We start from the raw sequence: 24,019 nt of genomic DNA on the forward strand, positions 1-24,019 counted from the left end.
TCCTGTGCAAATGGTGGGTTGGCCAGGGCTCTCACAACTACTTTGCAAATTTCCACTGTTGCAATTGCAGATTCATCACCTTTAAGTGTTCATGTTATGCCATAAAGGGGACTTAACCCCACAGAGGATCATTCTCAGGTCCTCAAGCACTTTAGTTGCAAATAGTGCTGGGAGATGAAGACGTAGGTGGTAGCTCTGCAGTTTTGAGCTGGGATATAAAATTTCATCCTGCTTGTCAAGGAATTCCTGAGGAGTGGGGTGGATGGTGTGGGTCATTTTCAACTCTGATTCCTCTCACCTCTTAATGCTGTCCAAGTTCATTAAAACACTTGAAGTAAATTATGTACTTCCAGAGGCAATATAAAAAGGAATCTACCTGCTGCAGCCAGAGAGAAAATAGAGCAGGTGAGTGCTTACAAAAGCAAAAAGAAATCTTACAAAAGGCAAAACAAATTACAAATAAATATATGGTTAGAGAAATAAAACAGCACACCTCTTTTCTGAGACACCAGGCTAGAACACAACCCTCTCAGCATGTTTTAGAGTAGTGGGCATTAATCAAAATACTTCCTATTCTTTTCTTCTTCCTTTTCCACCTCCCCATACTTTTATTTTCCTTAGAACAATTCTATAATAGCCACTTTAACTTCTAGAAAAAAGGTTTATAGCGTGCAGGGAAATTTGATTTACAAATTCAAACAATTCTATATCGAGGAAAAATAGATAATAATGATTGTAGAACCAACAGATACCATTGACTTACTGAAATTAATCCATTCTACTACTGCTGATCTCTTCCCAGATCAAAGGAAAAGTTGGATAACTACATTTGTTTTCCATTCATAAAATTACATTTTGTTTACAAGTTTCTTAAGGTTCAGTTTGCAGAGGCTTTAGAGGCAGTTCTGTGTGCCTTACTTACCCACTCTTCCTGAGACAAAATTAAGCAAATTTTCCACATGATAAGATTATGCTGGCTTCTATGCAATTTTCATGCAGAAGTCACAGGAATGCTCTGTGCATTTGGTATGCCTAAACTCTATAACATTAATCTTTGATGGTGGAACAGACTCAAGGTCTTTCAATATTGGCATGACAGAAACTTGAGAATGGTCAGAATACTCCCCACAGGAAAAAAGGTCCACGGGAGGTGAGCTGGGATGGAGAGCAACATCAGAGAGTTGGGCTGCCTAGTCCTTTTTGCTGATGAGACCACAGTAGGGGCAGCTGATGACGCCTCAAGGAGCCAAAACAGGAGGCACCCAACTCTTCCTACTCTGGCAACAGCAGCAAACCTACACTGTGAACTTGGCTATGGAACAGTTAAAGATAGATTGCTCTCCTGAATAGGAATGCCCTGGACACTCTTCTGAATCCATAATGTCATGAAAACCCATTGGCCAAAACCTAATTTGAAGCTCTAAGGTTTGAACTATAAATGAAAGTTATGCATGAAAGCACATAGGAAATAAATTAAAAAAAAAACCCAAAACAAAACAGTATCATTGTCCTATAAATAGTGCTTGGCAAAAAAAAAAAGTACAGTCTATTATGATATAGTAGTCTCCATTTGTCTGGAGATATGACTTCCAGTTACTATGGTTTACATGTGCTTATAAACATCCATATTTAGGTCTATGCAAGAAAGCAAGTGGCATTTGTACCAAAAGAAGAGCATAAATAGCCTAACTGGTTTTATTGGAGTGGGATATTAAATCAAAGCCTCACCTTTCATATGAAGTGTAAGCTCCAGTTCTTTGAATGTAGCTTCACAAACCCTCTGTTTCAGTGATTTTCCTTCTGTGTCAAGCCCTTAACTATTTTCCGGATTAATTTCAAATGTGAATTAAATCTCCTAGAGGCATGTTTAATCAAATATGATGGCACCTTTATGATTTTCTTAGCTAATAGAAAAAGTCTGATTTCTGTTGAATCTCAGCCCTTCCTCAATCTTGAACCCAAACCCAGTTTCTAGGTAAGTCAGACTCACACTTTTTCCTGTTTTGATCATTGTGGCACAAAGGAGCCAGGAAATCCTACTGTTAAACAGAGGGAAAAATCATAGAAGCATCTCAAACCCTTTGTCATTAATAGATATAACTCTCATGGATGTGTTTCTAAGGGTGTTGGTTTGGTCCATGAGAAGCACTCATGTACATCTCCACCACAGCATGGATGATTTGTAGACACAACTCCCACTTCTGCTTGTAAGATAAATCCACATCACCTGCCTCAGACATACAAAAATCAAAGCAGTATACTCCACATCTTCCCTTGCAAGAGCAGAAGACAATGTTCATCTGTGTGTATGTATGCATCTGGTTATTTAGGTTTTTCTCTGCCTGTCTGGATACAAAACCAGAGTTGATGAAGTACAGTATACTCCAGATTTTTTTTCTTTTTCCTTTCAGTCCATTCCTCTTTTAAACTTACAAAATAAAAAATAATTATCCCAGGAGAATTTCATATCTGTGTAATTTTTCCACTGTATCGATAATTACTGTATTTCACATGCCCCTTTTAATTACTTAATGTCTGAGATTAAAATTCAACAGCCTCTCTCAAAGAGAAAGTGCTTTAATATCTGAAGTGCTGTTCCTGTAAATTGGCATCTGAAAGATAGGCTAAAAAAGGGGCATAAATGGGAACATTCCCATCCTTCCTAACTGACTGCAATACCAATGAGCTGCACCGACTTTACACAGACCTCCCACATTCTTGCTAGGATGTTTTCTAGCAGAGTGATCCACAAATATTATCATTCAATGACAATACAGTTTTATCAAGGTACGTCTCAATCCACAGGATACAAGCCCCACAGAACAGACGGAAAATTTGGCGCAGCGATGCGCACACTGCGTGTGTTACTTACTGGTTATTGCAGTGGTCATACCGAGTCCCGTATGGCGCTACATTAACGAATGGCATGCAAGCACCTTCTGTTGAAACATCTGCGACAGGGAAATTTCAGGCATTTTTCCAGATATTTTTTTGTGCTCTCGACCAAATTTTCATTAGGGCTATAAAAACTGGCAGGCAGCATTGTTGTGTATGATTTTTTAATAAACTGGGACATGCCTTTGTTAGAGGAGTGAAGAAAAGGGCTCTTTAGAGACTTCTTCCTATTACAAAAAGTTCAGAAAACATATGACAGCTCACCAAACCGTGTCCCCTAACTTTTTTTCTGTCTCCTCCAAGACTAAGATTTCCTGCTTCTTTTGATGTATACAAAGATTTACAGGTTTTGAAATGAAACCAAAAATGTAGATTTTTCTTTATCTATCAGATTAAATGATTCCAACGGTGGCATTACTAGAGAATGTGTTCAAAGAAAAAGCACATAACTAACATAGATTTTTAGCATCTTTTTGATGCCTGCTGCCAGGAATCTCACAAAGGATTTTCACTTACTTAGCAGGCAAGGTTCCTTAGAAAAAAAAGGAAAGTAAATGCACACGTGCAGATCAGATCTCGTACACAATGCAAGCCCAGAACATAGCCTTACTCCTTTTTCTCTCTTTTCCAGAAACATGCCATCGTCTGCTCTCCCTTCTCTGCTCCCCTGCAAGACAATAGTCACCAGGCACAAACTGAAGTTCCATTTTGCAATTCTCCCTGCCACACTAAGAACACTAATGCAGAACAAACATTCTTGGCAGTAAATATGTACATTATCATTATGTAAATAGGTATGTTATCATTATAGCAAAATGATGATGTTCTTTACTAAGTCTATATTCCCTTTCCAAGAATATTATGTAGTTTGAAGTATAATTTCCATTATGCCACTGGGGCTGAAAAACACTTCAGTTCAACAATAATTAGTATACTGTATATAACAAAATGTTTACCATGGATAATGATGATGTGCAATCCTAAATCTTTTTGGACAAACAAACAAATGCAGTTTTACATGTTAGTGTTCAGCCTGAGTAAGCAACAGAAAGCATTTTCAGACTAATATCCATTCCCACATTCAAGGTGAGCATCATATTGACATTTTATACCAACACCACCATAAGCAATAACATTTTAAATTGTATGAGGTGAACGATCTACTGTTAGCATGAAGGTGACTTCATTTCTAAACCTTAAATGAACTAGAAATGACTACATGTCACAGGCTGCTGACACCGTTAACAGTGTTCACATGAAGTCCATTGCTCAAACACAGGTATGTATATCAGCATGGCAATACCCAAATCCTTAGGTTTTAATAATTCAAAAAGTTCTTGGGATCAAAGAGCAAGGTAAGGCAAACTCTTAATTCCAGCAGCTGTAAGTTACTTGTACATACCTATATGCTCCATGATATTACCCGAGAATCCAAGATATATGTGTCCTAGACTGAGGTAAAATAAGTGCTGACTTCTTACAGAAAAAACAGAATTGCTGGTATAAGTAAAATTGGATGAAAGTGTTAATATTTTCACAGCTTCTTTTGAGGTGAGTAAATGTAAATACTTGTCTCTCATTTTCCCTGAAAAAGTGGATTAGTTATTTAGAAGTATGTAAATGCATTCAAGATGTCTTCAGTGTCTTCTAATTCCTTTGAATGCTGCTTTGAACTGAAAAATCAATTTTCAGAAAGGAAGATATGCCAATTAGAATTAAAAAGAAAAAGAAACAACCAAACAAAACAGAAGAAAGGAAACTAATTTATAAATTATAGAATATATAATGGCCACATTCCCACTGTTGTGCTGCCCACTTCTATCACATACCACATTGGAATTGTGAAAATATTGTATGAAAATATGCATGTGACTCTCAGCATTCTTCATTATGCACCAGCTCCCTTCAGAAACCTTTTCCTGGGAAAAATTAGATAAGGAGGATAGCCTTTGAGGAATCTCACAGAGATTGTGCATGTTGATTTCTCCTTTTCCAATGCCAATAATGAGATAATTGTTTCACATCTTCAGGCATTGTGGAAGCATAACAATCTACAAACTACTTTTCTCTAGCATTTCTGTTCCTCTTTTACTTCAAAGTGTCTGATACACTTGTGTTCACCACACACATGTGCAAAGTGTTTCTGCACAGGATGCAAGCACACGTTGTCACTGAGTGGTTTTCTTCTCTGACATCTGAAAACAGCAGCATGGGCTGCCCAGTGTCCTCAGCCAGGCAGGACCAGCACATGTCCTGGCTGGTGCACTGGATCAACAGCTCCCAGCCAGGTCCTGCCTGTGAAGCCAAACCAGTTGAGAGGAGGAAGCAGCAGGGAAGAATTTCCCTATCCCTTGGATATTTGTTTCAATTTTGTCTCAAACTGATCAAACCATGCAGAAATCTAATTTCTTACTGATCCTCTCTAAACTTACACTCAGCGAAGTGTATTACAAAATGAGACTGTGGCTGCTAAAGGAGAAACATTTCTCTTTTAGACCTGTTGTTTAGTAGCACCACTGGATTCCCCTTATTCTTCTATTGAGCTCCCTGTTTATATTCTCTGAAATATCCATGATTAATGCACCTTCATATCATCTAAACATTTTTTTAAGCTGACAAGTCCTACTCTGTTCAGTCTCTTTGCAAACAAAAGCCATACCATAACTATGGATATCTGTTACCCTTGCCTAGGATACCTTTCCTATTTCTACCACACCTTCTGCACACAATATAAGATGTAATATACTACTGATTTATAAGATAATCCAGTGATATTTTCAGTCATTTTCCACTACAAGTCGAAAAGAAAATTCAGTTTCACATAGGCAGTCACAGCTTGAACTATGCAAATAATTGACTGATAGAGTTGTTGGTCAAGTAGAAACAAGTATTCTAAATGAAAAATTCATTGCAAGTCAAGGGGAAGCAAAAAACATCAAAGAATAACATATTTCTGCAAAGCAAACAAGCTAGTTCTAAAAACCCATATCATTTCCAGATGAGATGAAAAACTTTATTTTATTATAAGGACTTCAGCAATTTTTAAAGAAAACTTATTGAAAAGTTACCCCAAGAAGTTACTTTTTTTTTTTTCTTAATTTAAGGCAAAACAGGTGGCTCGAGTGAATCTTGAAAAGAAGGAGCAATATGAGCATCTGGATATAAGCAGGACTTTATAAATCAGACCAGAATGCTCTAGGATTTCCTCTCTAATCTAAGCACCACTATCAATATATTTGATATCCTTGTTGCTTTGATATAGCCAGCTAGGACACATACCTGGATGATTTCCACTGATATTTAGCATTAGGAGTCCAAGTCATCAAAGCCAGCATTGGGATGCTCACACAATATCCTGGTGTTGGAGCTAAGACCACTTCCTATGCCTATAAGATTTAAATGTAGCACTTGGGCAAAATCATCAAGCACAGCATCAGTCACAAACACAGTAGTACTGTTGGCCAAGTATTTCCAAGACAAAGAATGAGCAGAGGAGGAATTGCGGTGGACCACAAACAAAGCAAACAGAGTGCAAGGAGATAGGTTACTCAGACAGTTGCTGTAATGTGGACAGTAACTAAGAGTTGAAGCTTCTCATTTCTTCCATGTGAAAAATGCAGCTGCTGAAAGAGATGGACACAGCAGTTTCACATAGGTAGATGCATCCTATAGTTGTCTAATAGAACAATGATTTAATATACCCCAAGCCAAAACTGAAATGAAGCTTTAAATAGTAGAAACAATTAATTCTCAAAAAATATATCCATGGAACAAGAGGGCACTGCCATAATTCTGAAGTTTCAAACTTTCTGGAGTTGTACTTTTGTTTCTCCACCTGGTGATATTTTCTCAATTTTGTGTCTGGCAAAGGTCTCTCTCCTCTCTTCAGATAGGTCAAGAATTCTGTTGAAGAAAAGATTTAAGGGCCTGAGAAGGCTTTGCAGAATTTCTGAAGAATCCAACATGTTCCAGCCAGTAGTAAGGAGGAAGATGTTGGAGGTTCTTCTGTTTTTCATGGATCTTGGTTATTTGCCCTGGGCCTAACAGAAGTTGCTTTAAAACCAACTTTCCAAAAACTGGTGACACATTATGGACGAGGAGTGTCATGGTGGAGCTATGCTTTGTTGAAGGTCACATGTCTGGGTTACAATACATGGTTAATTTTTTAAATGGATGACACATCAAATGTGGTGCAGACAAGGAGATCTCTTGATATCTGTATTCTCTATGTCCCTTTGTGAAAAGAAGAAAATACACATTCCTCTCCCACTAAATGCAGGCAGCCCTGCAGATTGATTTTGGTCCATGCCATGAGGTTAATGCACAGCTTGATCTGCACTGACATGAAAATACCATCTGCATAACCCCAGCTTGCCTTGCTGGGAGAAGAGAAGATACAGGACTCAGCAGCTGGTCTCAGCTACTCTGGGAAAATGTTCATCTCCAGACCAAGTTTGGATCCAGCCATATCTGGCAAAAGTATTATAACTATATCACATGCATACTCCAGAGACATCTTAGGAAGCTTAATGGAAGTTCAGTTCATATGTTGAGGCTGTTACATGAAAAGCATCAGGAAAAGCATAAACTGTTCCTATTTCAGAATTGTACAGGGGAATAGTATATGGTCTAACTTCATAGGACTGTCATGAGTTACTCAAATATTCCTAACTTAATAATTCAAAATAATTCAAAATAAGAAATTTTCTTTCTCTTTGGTTAATATCAAAGTAACTATTTTCACCCTTGAGCTGTGCAACAGAAAGCTGACTTCCTTTTCAGTGAGCAGGACATAATACTGAATCTTGCCATAAGCATGCAAGCACGATAATCTGTTTTGTGCATTACACAAAGGAAGGACTACACTCAATCTCCTGAACTTTCTGACAGCAAGAGTGCAAGTTTGAAACAATGCTTGCCCCAACAGAAAAAATCTTTCTGTTTCAGGTCCTTTCCTATTACACCAAAGAAAAGAGCTTTTGTTTGTTTGTTTGCCTTATGTGAGGTTTTTGTTGGTGATGGTGGTTGGTTTTTTTTGGCTTTTTGTTTCCTTAAATATAAGTGTACACTCTGTTTATTTAAAAGTTAATTGTGCTTAGTAAATTACTGCAATATTTCGTAATGTACCAGATCTTTAAAAGTATCAAATTTGTAATCAGTTTAGCGTATTGTTCCACCAGGACTGACCGGAAGGGAATAAAGGCAATTATAAAGCCACAGGGCAACATTCAGCTGAGCTAAAATCAACACATGACCAGTCCTCTGCGCTCTCTATATGGCATGGCAGCCCCGTTGAAGAGCGGGAGCAGAGCTGCTGGGGAGCCCTTGCCCAAAGGCGTCCCCTCGGGCTCAGGGGTGCCCGAGACTGCGAGGTGACATGGCCAGCCCGATGAAGTACACAAAAGCTTTTGGCGCTGCATATCTGCAATATCATGGACAGTCAAGGAGGCGCCTGTTATAAAAATACACAGTGAAACACAACTGGAGGACTGCTCTTTCTCAAAGGCTAACGTAATGCATTCCTTCTGTTTAGGCTCATTTTCCAGCCTTTCACATTCTTTGTGAACAAGAGTTATAAAACAAGCCTGATGCAGTCCAATTATTTTTACTTTGAAGGCCATTAATCAAGATTGACTAAGAAAATGAAGACAGCTAAGCAAAATTTCATATGTGACTAGAGTGAGATTAAAATAAAACCAGATGGGGATGGACAGAGACGTTAAGCTGCTTTCTCTCCCCTTCCCTCCCCTTCTTTTACTTTTTTTGACTCATGTAATAAATGTCTTTTACAAATTACAGCACTTTTATTTTCTTACAGTAAATCAAATTGGGTCATAATGTACAAGTGGTCTCATTGCTGAAATGTCAAAAATAGAACCCGCCTTGTTCTTCCAAAGCAATTCCTCAAATCTAAACCAGCAGTGTGGCCTGACAGTCTATAAACCATCTACCTGGATGCAGATCCCTTTTAAGGTAACTGTCTGTAGCTGACAGAAGTATTTCACAAGCATCCAACATGAGCTATACACAGAGATCTATAGCATGCAGTCAGTTTCAGGGGTCTGAGTCAGAAGGTCTTACATACATTGCATTTCTACAATTTTTAGGGAGTTTATTTAACCAGGACTTTTTTTCTAAAGATCAAACAACTTCGAGGTAATGCCAAGCAGTAGGTCTATAAAAAGAAAAGCCTGCATTATTTTCACAAAACCCCTTTTCAATTGATTAGATGAAAGCCAGTGTACACACGGAGGAGCTTCTTCAGAGATTTCAGGACACAGCAAGGAAAACACAAATCACAAGGACAGGTAAAGATCCAGAATCACATATCATGAATATTTTCTTTATAAAGTGACTATTACAAACCATCTTAGGTAAGAAGATGAAACAGTCATGTACATATTATTGCCCTTGATGACAAAAATTATTGGATGAAAAGAAGGGAAAATTTTTCAAGGTATTTTTAGACCACAATGTGAAATAAGCCCTGCTTTGGAACCAGATTTTGAACATTTATAGCAGTCCTGACCTATCCAGAAGCATATTTGACTAAACACAACTATCTCAGTGCCGAGGGAAAAAAACCAACCCACCAAACAAAAATTCCAAACAAGTACTTAATCAGTATTTCACAAGGGGGATCTGAAACATACTAATTTTGCAGAAAGGTTAGCTGCTACAGTCCAACAGAGAGGCTACATCCCCAAATTCTACTGTGCTTGAAATGTTAATTAGGTCAGAAATTGACCCCTATCCCTATCAGAACATCTTGTTTTTAAGAAGGGAAGATCATGCACATGTAACTTGACATTTTGAAAGTTCTAGAGTGAATATTTCTTTCCCAGACTCTTTCATGCATCACCTGTCCTTATGAATATAAACCCATAGTTTCTTCTACTCATTCACAATAATGTCACAGAAATAAGCCCAGAAGGCATCTTAAGGGATCATTAGGCCATCCTCTCCACCAAGTCAGGATCAGCTGTTCCTAAATAATTCTTGACAGACGTTTGTCCAACCTGTTTATCAGGCCTCATACAGTGAAGTTTGTACAGGCATCCTACCCAATCAATTCTGATACTATCACAGAAAAGATTTACTCGTGTTTACCCTTAATATCTTTTCCTGAAAATTAGGCCCGCTACTTCTTTTGGACATTCACAACAGTTTATTACTTTCCTCTTTGCAGCTACCTTTTAAACATTTGAAGACTTATCATATATTCTTCAGTTTGCCTCTTTCTAGACTAAACAACCTCACTGCCTTGAGTCTTTCCTCACAGGTCATGTCTTCCAGACCCTCAATCACTCATGTTCGTCTCCTTGGACTCTTTCCAACTGATTCACATCTTTCTTAAAATGCAGTGCCCCAACTTGGACCCAGTGCTCCAGATGAGGTGAGAAAGCAGAAGGACTATGTCATGTTTCTTACATATGCCAACATTGTTTATACAACCCAGTATGATATTTGGGGGTTTGGTAACAGCCTGACCTTCCTCATTCATGTTCATATTCCTTTTGTGTTTGCTCTGGCTCCCAGCTCCTTCACTGAAGAAAAGCTAATTTGTAATCCACTCCACCCCCTTGCAGCTCCTATCAAAGACCAAGCACACTGCCTGCTCTTCCCCACTGCATTGCACCCTCTCTGCTCTAGTCCATTGCCCCAGTTTTCCAAGATCATTTTCATCCTCCAAAGCCTTTGCAGTCCAGCCTGACTTGGTATCATGTGCAGCCTCCTACCTAGGTTTTTAGCTAAAATAAATAAAAGAACTGGGCCTAAGAAAAAGCTTGAAGTGTCCACCTTTCTGGTCAGATAGTAAACTGGCGGTAACTATGTTTTGTGTAGTTTCCCACACAGTTCCATTCTGACAATGTATCCTTCACTTATTTTTATTAAACATCATGTGGGACAGTGTCAAAAATCTTAATAAAGTCAAGATGCATGACACTTACTTCTTTGCTTTATCCAGAAGTCTTATTAACCTTAGTTCTGTCTGTAGTGTTATCAGCATGTTTTGTTTCCTTCCACTTGGAAATTTATTGCTCTGCTATTTTGTAGGAGTCTCGTTAGATTGTTTGCATTTATTTTCTGCAAAGAAAATGTCTTACTGCTTATTAATTCTGTTAGTCTACCTTTCTTGGTTTTTAAGTGAAAATTACTTTCATACACTGTTTTTATTCCTATATTTCACTTTTTAAAAAAGAAAATAATGAAATTTATGTTTCTAAGAGTAGCAGAATATTTTAAAGCAATAGCTTACTCCATATAGTTGAAGACCTTATTCTCTTTGTGTTATATCTTCCCATTCCTGCTTGGGTCTCCTGTCACAATTTATTTGTTTATCTCTTTCCTCATGCTACTTGCTCCATCCCAGCCTATTTTCTCCTTTAGTTCTTTCTTGCTGTCCCTTTTCTGACTGATAAATGGAAGCGTAGTTCAACAATATTCAAGTGCAATTTAAGCTTTTGAACCCAAGGTATTTGTGGTGCTTTAATATAAAGGTTAATTCACCTAATTCCTGATTTTCACATTCAACTATCCTTATGAACAGTAGATCACATGATTGTCTCTGAGGGGAAAGCTGCTTAGGAGCATAAAAAAGCTGTGCACTCTGCCTTGTCTTTTCTCAGATCAAAGAGATTTGAGTGGTGCTGATAGTAGCTTTCAAAAGATGTTACTCATGGCAAAATTCAGTAGCTTGTTTATCTTTCTCACATTCTCCTTCTTAATTTAGCTAAACATATACCTAGGTCAACCTTTCATTGTCTGCTGCCCTTGATAATGCCTTTACTCGCCTCATTTCCCATGTCTCAATTGCTGAGGAATAAAAATGCAGATGTATTATTATTACAGAGTACAGAGAGGAATGAAAGAAAAAACAGAGACCTGTTTTGACCTCTGCAAAGCCGTAGTGTTTTGGAAGGGTGGTTTTGTGGCATTAGATTTTAGATGGCGTCCACCCTGAAAAACAAAGCAAGCAAAATACAATTTTGAAATTATAAGGCAAACAATGACTTAAACTTTCCCATTTACTTGAAGGTGCTTTTGAACTAATACTATTCCTCTGAGCCTGCGACTCTCTATTTCATTGTATCCATTTTATATGGGGCTTTCTGAGAAGCCGAGACTGTCCTGAAACAATAGCAGAGGAAGATGTCTGGATCAGCTGCAATGAGAGCACGCACCCTGCCAGGGCTCTGCTTAGCAGCACAAGCAGAAGCCAAGAGCTGCTTCTCCAGCTATGCCAGTTTCCTACCACCTTCCCGGTGTCTGCTCTCACATCTGTTTTTTCAGCTCTCTCTGATACTTCCAGACACAAACTACCTTTTTTTTCCCTCCTAAGTGCCTTGATAAATAAAGCAGCAAATACAACCTCTCACTGAAGGAAAGTGTTTATCTATTTTTGTAAATAACAGCTGTGTGGAGTTGGTGAATGTTCATTTCAACATATTCCTATGGAAAGCTGCAAGTATTTATATACAAAAAAAAAAAAAGAAAAAAAAAAAAAAAGAAAAAAACCACAACACCACCTTTATTAACCTGGTCTACTTGTTATGCTGGTCTGCTATGGACTTTTTTTGAAGTTAATGGAAACCCAGCAGATAGATCCCTTCTATCTCCAGTTCGGCAGAGCTGGCTCACCAGCAGAATAGAGCCAGCATCACTGGAACACTGCTGTAGCACATCACTGCTTTTGGGACATCAAAGTGGTAAGAACTGCATTCTCCAGGTGAGTATCTTCAGCTTGAGCCCAGATACTTCAGGATTCAGCTATCACATATCTTCTTTCAAAACAGGAGAAAGATTAATCCATTTTCTTACATTCTTCACAAAAGTTCAGCATCTCTCCCCTGTTGCACCTGACCTAAGGTTATCAGAGCACTGCACAGGAGGTGCATTGCCATGCTCTGCTAAAAACATTGGTGGTCTGAGGCTTTCCAGATGCCTTACAGAATTCAACCTGTTCCCTAGACAGCAACACCTGCTTGTGAACTCTGCTTCCCTGCTCAGGTGTTTTCTTTGTCACATGTACCATTAATGATCTGCAGATGGGCTGAACTGCTGGCTAGTTCATCACTCCAAAGCTTGACTCAGGGAGGAAAGACTTAATCCAGATGGGATTTAACCTGCAGTGTGTTGCACAGGCTGTCCATTTGAAATTATTGCCCACTAGTATAGAGTGAAAAAACATTTTCCACGGTGTGTAGTGAGACACGTTGACACTGCAACACACTGGTAAGCAACTAAGAAAATAAATAGTCTGTATTTGCTAGTATTCACTAACAATTTATGACAGAACAGAGCCTCCCGATCAACCATGCTCTTTTGCATGGTTGAGGCTAAAGATACTCTCCTGCCTACTCACCAGACACATTTTATAGCCCAAGCAGTGCAACTCAGTGAGGTGTTTCAGGCAATGTTAATGAAGTGGAATTTATGGCAAAGGTTGAAAGACGGAATAACAAAGCAGGTAATTTTCTCTAAGAAGTGTGGGGCTTGTGGTCTGTTTCCATTCCCAGAGGTAAAGTGAGGAAGGAAAACCTAATGGGTAATACATAAGAGTCTCAAGACTCGAGCTTGATTCAAAGTGGTGCTTTAAACTTCTCAAGCAAGCCACATATTTGTGCCTCCTTGTCTCAGCGAGCAGCTGCAGGTTAAGATCATGCATGGTGGAAATGATCAGTGTGAAAAATCCTGACATGGAAAATCACCTCAAGAGGAAGCTGTGAAGTTATTTCCTGGTAGTTTGGGGCTGGATGGAACATAAGCCTGTATTTCATCTCCAGTGCTTGCATCAGACTGTTGTGTGAACTTTTCAAAGATCCTCTGTGGAGTCCAAGTTACAATTTGTTTAGTACACTAAGGAAGCCAGGAAAACTTTCAAACAATAACATGACTTACTATTAGCTCCTATATAGAGGCTAAAATATTAATACAGTGTTTCAACAGCAACCAGGCATGTCTATTAGGACAGAAATCTGCCTTCAAACTTGTCATGCTCTGTTTCTCACCAGCCTTTCACTCCACATCCTCTCTGGGATAGCCCCACACTTTATAAAGAACTGGGCTTTGCTACCTGTGGTCTCACTTGTTCCAAAGTCCATGTCATATCTATGTCTTAACACATGTGTCCAGGGTTTCTTGCTATCAGAGCAGGAAAGCTGGGCTGTGGTTTCCTAGGGGGACACTTCTAGTAGCCAGGCAGTGCTATCATCAATTCCAGTCAGGAATCCAGTCACCAGCCCTTTCAGCACATGATATGATAACACCACACCATTTTGATATGGTCATACTACAGCTTTTAAAACACTTCTAAGAAGTATATTTAAATGACATTTTATCTGCTACTGTTTAAGGCTACCTCAAACCTTCAACAATGCCATCAGGCAATAGCTGTGCTCCTGAGGCAGATTTTGATGGCTGCCCATACAGAACAGTCATCTCTATTTGCTCCAGATTAGTAACAGTAAATGAAGAGCAGTTTCTGGACCCCTTCTAGTTGTGAACTCTAGCTTGACTCCTTTTTGACTCAAATATGTATTTGCTGCACTTAGTGCCTTATTTCTTCCATCACCAGTTACTGATACCATTGTTTATGATTATGGCTATTACATTTACCAGATGCCAACAAAGAGTTGCATTTGACTCCTTAGTGTAGTGAAGACCTTATTGTAAAGAAAAATGAGGAGTTTTTAATTCAATCACTACCCATTTGGAATAAACTCTGAAGGAATTAATTCTATTCTCTTCTGGATGGGTGAGTTCACATAAAGAAAGAGAAAAAAGAAATATTTTCTCTTGTAGGGAGGTAATGCTTCACTTTAGGATAAAGGATAAAAAGGATTATGGAATTTTAGAAATAATTTCTTTCTTCCCTCCTGGGCTACTCTTGTTTTGTATACGGTATCATTCCTAGAATATCTAGGCTGCATGCAGTATTGAAGTGTAATTTTCTGTCATTACAGTCACACAAAGTAATATATGCATATCGTTCTAGTTAGGAAGGGTATGGTCAGAGCCTTACCTGGCTGCTTTAAATGCTTCTGTCATATCAAAGAAATCCCATACCAAAGAAATCATATTGAAATCTTTTTCATGCTGTAGAAGACAATGACCCATCCCACACTAAATTCACTATTTTCAGTAATTTGGCATAATTGTGAACTCTCCAGAGCACACAGCTCATTTCCAGTGTCTTTGTGCACAGCTCAGTTGTTCAAATATCTGACTTACAGCATGAACTCATAACAAAGAAGGCACTCCAAATATTTTGCTGTCTGACACTTTTTTCTCAAATCTTACTGTTTTACTGAATGCTTTCTCTCTCTCTGGCATGTCCATGCTCTCCTTTCACATATCTTGTTGGTCTGTTTAGGTTTTTTTTTCCACAAATAACTAAATTACAAAAATTACTTATTTGGAAGCCAAATATCTACAGAAGTGACAATTTGAAAAGTTTGATACAGTATGTGGCTGGCATGAGCACATTTTGCCTACCACTGTACCTGAATCATGCCAACTTCTCTAACTAAAAGCCCAGAGACAAGTGGGTGGGTTTTAACATCTGATGGCCTGTGGTTCCTCAGCCTGAACCATACAGTCAAATGTTACAGCTCCACTGACAGGGAAGAAACCTCAGAAGAGATCTGTAGCAAGGTGTGAATTCGTGCCTCTGGTCTAGGGTACATAGTTAAGGCAGTTCACTAACACCTCTACACACAGTAAGAATATAAATTAGCATTTTCAGTCTGAGGAAACAACACTTTTGAATTAGATCTACTTCTTGATCTTTACCACCCTAAGAGAACTTTTGCTCCATTGGACTCTTTCAGAGTAAGAAATTAACTTCTGAGATTAAGGTGAGAAAGTGAACTGCATATGACTATATCCAAAGAACAAGGAAAAAAGCAAGCATCTGGAAAAAATCAAGTTCACTCCTGCTTAGATTATTCCAAAACAAGATTCTTAAAAGTTTTATTGGGCACCTGAGAAATGTCTCACAGTCAGGTTTTTCACCTGGTGGAAAATGTTGGAGGTGCCAGTTCCAGAACAGCCATCAAATCTATCACACCTACTTATTTTCTTGCTCTGTAGGCAAGTACTGGACTGATACTTCTAGAGGCCTCTCCTATTTGCTACAAATTTAATTGTGTTCTGTGCTTTGTGGCCCCACATTTTCATCAGGACCTATTTAATCTCTGCAGTAGTGACACTAGCTAAATTGTCTATGTGAGGCAAACTATGGACCATCCAGGTACCTGAACAGATCAGGGAAACATGTTCTATTTCTGTTCTTAAGTGGGATTTCATACTGGAGAGCTCTGTAACATACACTGACTGCCTAAGAATTTCTAGGCAGAGATGTAGTTGCCAACATTTTAAAATACTGTGCCTCAGAAGCTACTGTGATGTTAGTTGCTGGAAGCCACTTTATTTTTGTCAGATCTGCAGATTGAGTCTGTCTGCCTTAGCTTACTTAGAAAGTTGAACTCCCCCAACCCACTCCCCTCATGCCCCCCAGTCCCCCACACAGCTATTTCCATCTTGGGCAGGAAAATTAGTGCCAAAGTGCTCATCAACCTTATCAGTTTACCACCAAGCTCATCCCATTTAGCACATACTGTCTGACCAAAGACATCTTCACAAGTACCAGACCCTGGCTGGCAGAGTTAGTCTTCTCGTTTTATGCTAGTTTCTGTTGGGCATCAAGGTCTTTTTGTTTTACAATTCAGCTGAGACTCTTGAAGGCGGACATAAAGAACACTTTTAAGACAAGCATTCTGGCTTGGCAGCCTCTATTCCCACTGAAGCAAAAGTGAATTTTACAGGTTTTACTGAAGACACAGCTACACCAAGAACAAATATGTCCAAGCACTTCACTCCAGCTGTCTTGTCTTGTAGGTGAATGTTCTTCCCTTTAAAGAATATGCTTAAGGGGACTAAACATATATGTACAGGGATTATCTCCTGTGACATCTGTGACATCTAAGATGAATGAATAGTGGGTACTTAAATTGAAATTCAAGAAAGCATTGAATGAGTCAGAGCAATTAATTCAAGGTCTGCCAGACCAGTTAGCCTATGACCCCTTAAACACTCAAAGAGAGGTAGACACAACATTTGAGTTAAATAATTATAATGGCAGTCTTACTACTTCCATTGATTCTAGAGGGAGCCAGGTTCTGTTAGTGTAGGGAAGAAATCTAAATCAATCATTGTCCTCTAAAACAGAGACACTGATGTATACAATCCCAAAAGATTCCTTCATCAGTTTGAAAAGTATGTGGATCAAGTTAGCACCTCCTTTACACCCTTGGCAGACACACTGGGTCCCATGAGATTTTACAGCTATGATAGAAAAAAAAAAATTAAAACACTGAGTCATAAAGACCACATCTGCATCTCTTTCCTTCTGCCTTCTCCCTCTTCCACCTTTTCCTTGCATTCTGTTTTGAGATGCTTTGAATATATACACATGAAAATTGCATGGGGATTGTTCTGTTCACCTAATTAATGTTAGCACTGTAAATTTAAAAAAAAAACCAAACAAAATTAAAAATGTAAAAATTTATGTCGTACTAGGAAACTACTTTTCATTTCTTATACAATTTCATAGAAGTTTTTTGTTTGTTAGTTTTATGTAGCTTGGATTTTTTTTTATCTCCAGGAGAGCATGTTCTATATACAAATTGGTACAACAAACCCAAGCAGATCCACAGGCAATCGTTTAAGGGAAAATGTTTGCCTTATACATATTCAATGACAAACCAAAGTATTTCTGTATAACAGCTACATAATATATATTTCAATAAATTATTTAAGTCTGTATTTATGTAGAGGATCTCAACAGCACTAAGAGCACCTTTCTGATGCATGGATGGATATTCTAGTCTGGAGGAGAAATCAAAACTGATTTTGTTAAGTAGTTTTCTGGTAGACCAGGGCTGAGAGTGTCATCACTTCACAGCCTCTCCCAAGGACAGTTAGTGTCAAAGCTACTGAAGGATTGAGGCTGCCCTGTGTGCTGCCAGGACACTCCTTGCAGAGCAGCCTGTAACTCTACTTCCCCTTCTCTTGTGCCAGGGTATCTGTTTGCATCTTCCTTGCCCAGCTGCCTGCATCACCACACCTTCTCACTGTACTTGGTGGCACACAAAGGCTCCCTTCCACCCACATGCCCCCAACTCTCCCCACTATCACTGTGGATTATTTTTCTGAGAATTAAACCATTCTGCATGTCAACATATTCCATAGGGAGGATGGCACAGATATGATATAGATTACAGAAGAGCTATCCAAACTGAGTGCAGGATGCTGCAGCTGACAACACTTAAATAATAATTAATAAGCTATTCACCTTTTAACTACATCCCTTCCATTATCTGTCTAAGTCTCACATTCTCCTGACATCAGATGAACAAGACAGGCTTTGTGATTTAACTTTGCTTTTTCAACTTTTTTTTTTTAACATACAAATCCATGACACAGATTTTGCTTCTTTCTGCCAGTCCCTTCTCCATTATTCAACATTAGTTAGAGAGATAAGACTTGTTAACTTAAATGTGTGCAGAGTAGAATATTTAGATTGATGTATAGAGATGTTGCTCATAAAAGTATGCACAAGGCCTTGACAAAATCATGCAACCTGTTTTCTTCAGGCAGTTAAAATATTTTCCAATTTAGCCAATGACTAGACTTATCCCCTATTTTATTCATGAAAACAGTGTCAAAATGCGAAATAAGGGCATTCTGCTTCCTCCCCTAATTTGAAATATCATTTTGAATTGGAAATGAAACGGTTTTTTAAAAACCTTACATGCCTCAAACTCATGATTTTTTTTTTTTTTATGCTGAGACATTTAATTCCCTCCCCTCTTTCAAACTGTGATTTTTAGACAAGTGAGTTTTTTTCCAAATGCCCTCAACTCCCATGAAATAGTTCCAAGGCATCCTCTCCAGTTATGTCAATCAGTTTCAGGCAGTCTGCAAAGAGACATGACATTTCATAACAATGACATACCAGCCTGGGAAATGAGTGGTGGGAAATAACTGGTTTGCTTAAAATAATCTCATTCATCTACACAGATTCATATATATCTATATATACACATATATATATATATAACATATTATCTGTCTTCAACTTAACCTAGTTAAATGCAAAAAATATTAAAAAGTGAATTAAAAATTGAAAGGTTTGCTACCTGGGAAAAGATTCAGGTTCCACAAGTAATGAGTGGGAAGGAAAAAATGTCTGATTTCTCTGCTGCTCATGGGTATTTTGATTGAATTTAACACATCTCAAGCTGCCAAAAGCCAATGCTACTCATATGAAGCAGTACTGCTTCTCCAATTAAAAAGTGGAAGCACAGCTGCTTCCAGGCAAGTGGAAAGGAAAGTTGGATTGAGTGGCAGCAACGAAGAGGAGAAAAAATAAATACATGTGCTGATTTCTTTGTCAGAAGTTTATTATTTGGTTGTTTTTGCAAGCAGTTGGCTGCTGTGGTTGTAAAAAGCCAGGGCACAGGTGGAATGGTTGTTACCGTGTGTTACCAAAGGAAACACAGGAACAAGAGCTCCTTCCCTAATCACACCTTGTTTTCTATTCAACCTTTTTTACCAGCCTTGCTCCCTCTCTCTTTTACTTTCCTGCCAGGAATTTGTATATATTTGACCCTTGAAGTTCACGCCTCAAGAATGAAAAGATTAACAAAAATTTCTTTTTGCGACACCTCAGGAGTAAGATCTGTATGTATAAGGTGCACTCTTCCATGGTGTTTGATCAAAGAAAGAGAGTTTAAAAGGGTAGAATCCAATCTAGCTGAAGTACTGGTGTTTTCTCATCCTTCCTATTGAACTGATGAGCAGACTAGGTCTAATACTTAGATCATCTGTCAATATTGTGCTGCATATTTTACACAAGAGCTGTGAAAAGCAGTAAAACTGTCTTCCATTGCAGGATAGTGCACATACTTGCCTTACATCCAATATCCACCACATGCAAATATTATTGTTAAAACATTGACTAGCATACCAATAAAAAAACAGAGAAAGTAATCATACATCACACTCTTGTCCATATTTCTTCACATCTGTGGCTTTATGCAACACAAATAATTAATGAAATAAATACTGCAGCCTAAAAAGAAAACCTGCAAACAATTAAAGACAAAAAAATTAAGATATTCTCAGATTCTATGATATGTTAGACTTTGGAAAGCATGAACTACTCTAAACTTTTCCAAATATCCATAAATCATTATTGGGTCAGATTCTAGATCTGACAGCACACCTTTTGGACGTATTTGGAAACCAGACATAAATTTGAGAGTGCATCCTAAGAGCTGAGAAATCCTCAGGTAAGTGTGAAATAACAAATTGCCACATATCAATTAAGACAAGTTATACACGTGCTTTCATTCTTCACCAAATGTGAAACACTTTGAAGAGGCTTAAAATAATCTCTGTAACTTTGCACTCCTTGTAGCCTGTGTACATAGAGTCTATTCACATAGAGTTTATTCATCTCTCCTGACCTGTAGGTACTTGTGCTATGCTACCAACTCTGTTTTTCAAAGACAATTTTTAAACTATGCATATAAATAAGAAAATAACTCAAACAATAAGATCTATACTAGATAATTTCTGGTAATGAAGATGAATCATATATTGTCCCACCCTACATGGGTTCAAGGTCCAAGAAAACAATATATGTACTCCGCCTAAATGAGAGCTGTCAGATGAACTGAACTTTCAAAACTGCTTAAATCACACAGGAACTTACACTGCATTTTAAAAATATGATATTACTGTCCAAGAGACAGGGTTTTCTAAGGCAATTTGGCATTTAACATTGTAGGTATATGTTGAGATGGATTTTCAGAAAGGCCCAAACACCACTTAAATCAATGGGACTGAAGTCAGTCTCACTGAAATCAATACTCAATCAATACTCAAATGTTATTCCACAGTGACAGGCAACCTTTCCAATGGCTAAATGCAATAGGGATGAACCCTGCACCAAGTCTCTTATGCCAATGATTGTTAAATAAAATAATACAGAGTATTTAAAACAGTTCACCACTCTCTGCCTTTCAGATGTACTTGGAATATTCTGCTTGTGTGTGCTGAGAATAAAATACTGGACAGCTTAGTGCCAGGGGTACAGGTAAAGCAAATCATTCTGCTGCCATGTCGAATAATTATTCTAAATAAATTATTTGTTATTTAAGGTAAAACCTAGACCAAATAACGATGCAGTTCTCTTATTCAGAGGAGTAAAATGGCAACTAAAGCTTTGTGGATCTTCATTGTAAGGAAGATCAACAACAAAAAGCCTTATAAGGTCAAAAGAGTGAAAATGTCATTGCTATTGTCATTCTCTATGTTAATTAGATGTGTACCATCATAAAAACCCTCTTCATTTTAAGAAACCAACAAACAAAAACACAGCAAGCAAAAAACCTCTGGTAATATTTCTGGGTTTACTTTAATTTTATTTCTGTTTTGAAAACTAGATATAAAAAACAAGAACAGGCTGACTGTACTGAACAAATTTATTGGTAAGTAATATAGTCACCATAAGAAGAGACAGGAATTATTTCTAACTTCTATTTTAAATGTCATTCTTAAAAAGAATATGATGAAATAAATAAAATTAATTGAAATTTAAATAGACCCTCCAACTTTATGGATTTGGCTAATATTTTGAAATACCTAAATTTTTCAATTCACCTCCCATGATACATGGCAACATTATTTAATTAATAATAGGTTTTAGGGATTAAATTATTTTTGTTTGCTGAAATGCCTAAGGTTTTCTTTGACTTGATATAAACCAAAGTTCTGTCCCTAAATTTTCAAATCTATTATCAAAGTAAAAAAAAAAAAAAAAAAAAAAAAGCTTTAAACACCAAAACATTATTTCTTATCCCTAGCTAGTAAATCAAAGCTAAGGGCAAATTTTTCAAAAACATTTGTACACTATGAAAATCATTGTTCACAAATTTGAAGGCTTCATTCTTAAGGCATAACTAGAAATCCTGACTTGAAAATACCTTGTCTGAAGAAACCTCTTACAAGTAAATTTTTTTTAAGTACCATGGTGGAATGATGCCCAAACTTCTGAACAGCAGGTCCTACACATTCATTTTATGGACAGTCACTTTCAGATAAAGAATTTTTACCAGCTTGAAAGCAGACTTTTGCAGTATCTCTTGAACTGTCAGCAAGACTTGCTAGAATCCTGACAGAGCCAAATGCAAACCTGGCTTAAGACCCACTCTTAGGAAATAAAAAGATTTGCTGGTGAAGTTCCTTCTCCTTAGAGATCCTTCCGGTACAGATGTGATGCTTATCGACAGGAATGCCTCACCCGTCCCATGGATGAAACAAACTCTGCTGGCAGGAGGATTTCATGGTTCTTCTAAGAGTATGCAAGGGAATCTGTCCCAGTAAAAGTGTCATAAAAATAAATTACACTACCAGATCACACAACTGTATTAACAAAAGTTGTTAAGAGAAGATCTGGCTTGTGCAGAGCAAAGGATCATTTGGTCAGGAGGAGCTTTTGAGATAACTTCAGGTGAAACTAAGCAGACTTCAATAGCTGTGACCTGGTGCTGGGCAGAGCTGTGTGTTTTTTCTCTGTGAAGAAAAGAGCACTAAGGCTTCATGCAACTTCATTAGTGCTGGGATTACTATCTGACCTTGCTCACCAATCTGAAAGCAGACTCAGACCCTCACTGTTCATCATTACAGGCAAGGTGTTACCAGATTTAAATAGGTACCCTCAAAGGAAAAGAAGATCAGAACATCAAAGCATTATCTCTAGTTTATTTAATGTGGAATGGCCAAATGGCAGGCCTTTTTCATGTTTGAGGCTAGAACTGTAAGCAATTATATCTGTACCATTGTAACTGATACAGGCAAGCCTGTATACTTACCAGGATGTCTTTCATCCTGTTTAGTTTATATAGCATTATCACCCCTAGGAGCTCACATTGCTTTCACAGTTTTCTAATGTTTTATAGACATATTTGGTCTCTAGGGATGAAATGAGGTACAGAAAAATAATAGTCAGTCCCATCTAGATATGGGTATCTGCCTTTATCTGCTGCTTTAGCACTACTGTGAAATACAGGCTATTTTTACAGCTTAAGAAAATATCTGTATCAAAGCAACACAACAGTAAAGCAGCAAAAATACTCCATAATTCTGAATTCCTGCTAAGCCAGATCTGAGGATACACTAAAACAGAGCTAAAGAGAACACAAGTGAAGATCTTCTCTGTTGTGTCTGACTGTGGATTTATTGTTGTCCCATGGCTTGGGATGCCTGTAGAAAGCTAATATTATTCGATCTCCATTCAAGCCAGCTCTGAAACCAAATCTGAGCATTTCTCTTCATTGCACTTAGCACCTTAAATGTTATTAGCATTCACTAAAAACCTCTTCAGGAGCAGCTGAGGTGTCTCCTTCCCCAGCACTGTGTCCCTCCTGCAGTGTGAAACACTGCCTCACCTTCCAGCTGCTGTGCCCTTCAGAGACCATCCTCCTTGTGAGGAAGGCTAAATGCTTTCTCTGTAGGACTACTTCAAGGGAGTTTAGCAAGCCAGGCTTGTGACATCCACAGCAGAGTGGCACACAGCCCCAGGGAAGGGCACTCAGAGAGCAAAGAACTCTGGACTGGTGAAGAGCTCTGTTTTCCCACACTGCTTTAAATAGCATTTCAGGCATGACCGAAGCTGTCTAGCACCCAGATAATATCTTGTGGAGTAACTTCTCCTGCATGGAAAATGTTCAGGGGAGGAAAAGACAGGGGAGAAGACAAAGTGTCTGCTGTGGTGAGTGATGTGTCACCATCAAGTACAGCCCTGTTTCAGCTTTTATACAACATCCTAGAGCTTTTGCTTGCAGACTTTGTTTTGTGAAACAGAAATATTTTGTTCATGGGAGAAACGGCAACAAAAAAGAAATGCTGTTCAATATTTTGAGAATGCCCCCTCTCTTTCTTCATGTGACTTGATCTGACCACAGTGACAGAGACTTCATCTGCCAGAATGGCTTTGGACTGTGGATGCCTTTGGCTTTTATATACAAATGAATGTGTAAAAATGTTCTTC

The sequence above is a fragment of the Lonchura striata genome, chromosome 2, assembly GCF_050655825.1.
Source record: "Lonchura striata isolate lonStrDom1 chromosome 2, ASM5065582v1, whole genome shotgun sequence".
NCBI classification, from domain to species: Eukaryota; Metazoa; Chordata; class Aves; order Passeriformes; family Estrildidae; genus Lonchura; species Lonchura striata.